Source organism: Myripristis murdjan, chromosome 12 (assembly GCF_902150065.1).
Source record: "Myripristis murdjan chromosome 12, fMyrMur1.1, whole genome shotgun sequence".
Taxonomy (NCBI): Eukaryota; Metazoa; Chordata; class Actinopteri; order Holocentriformes; family Holocentridae; genus Myripristis; species Myripristis murdjan.
In genome coordinates, this window is record NC_043991.1 from 596,212 (window position 1) to 597,309 (window position 1,098).

The 1,098-nt window shown below is 41.3% G+C and overlaps 1 protein-coding gene across 1 annotated transcript in view; it reads left to right on the forward strand.

Moving 5' to 3' along the window:
* wdr7 (WD repeat domain 7) overlaps nucleotides 1-1,098 on the forward strand; it is a 111,408-nt gene that overhangs the window by 30,037 nt on the left and 80,273 nt on the right. The window lies entirely within an intron of this gene.

Genomic DNA, 1,098 nt, shown 5'->3' on the forward strand with positions numbered 1-1,098 from the left:
AGTGTGTGTGTGTGTGTGTGTGTGTGTGTGTGTGTGTGTTGTTTGCCTGAAGGGCCCTGCAGGAGAGTGACCTTTAGACTGACACCTTTACCTACTGCCCAGGAGCTGCAGGACTGTGTGTGTGTGTGTGTGTGTGTGTGTGTGTGTGTGTGTGTGTGCACGCCCGCCCACATGCAGTGTATCAGCTGAAAAAAACAGGGCATTAAAAGGTAAAGGTAAAGGGCTGAGGTGGAGAATAATTATCACTCAAGGTTAATTATTCATTTATTTATTTCATGTTATTTGTAATATTTATTTTTGTATAATTTATTTTTAATAGATTTTAATATTTTAATTGATTAATTAATTTGTTCTGTATCTATTTGTTATTTATGTGTATTAATGTTTTAATTATTCATTTGATTTTTTACTTTATTTTGACTTTTGTTTATTTTTTTTTAAATATTTTGTTTACCTGCACATAAACATGTAGAAACATGTAATAAGTTAATAAGCTAATTGACATCTTTAATCAGCTGATGTGTGCTGGTGTCTCTGGGCCGGTCGTGCCGCCGGTCGCCTGTAGATGGCAGTGTTCATCCATTGATACCACACACACACACACACACACAGACACACACACACACACACACACACACACACACACACAGAGACATGTCATTGTGGTACAAATGTGGTTACATATGTTACACCTTATGTTTGATATTACTGGCAGGTACTACACACACACACACAGACACACACACACACACACACACACACAGTATATCCACCCTGAGGGAAGGCTTTCCTAATAGACCTGAGATTCTGTGCCTTTGTGTGTGTGTGTGTGTGTGTCTGTGTGTGTGTGTGTGTGTGTGTCTGTGTGTGTGTGTGTGTGTGTGTGTGTGTGTGTGTGTGTGTCTGTGTGTGTCTGTGTGTGTCTGTGTGTGTCTGTGTGTGAGTGTGTGTCTGTGTGTGTGTCTGTGTGTGTGTGTGTGTCCCAGCTGCAGGTGTATTGTGTCTCTCAGTCAGTCAGAAGTCTCCAAGGCTAATTATTGTTCTGCTCTCTCTCTCTCTCTCTCTCTCTCTCTCTCCTCTCTCACTCCTCCCCTCTCC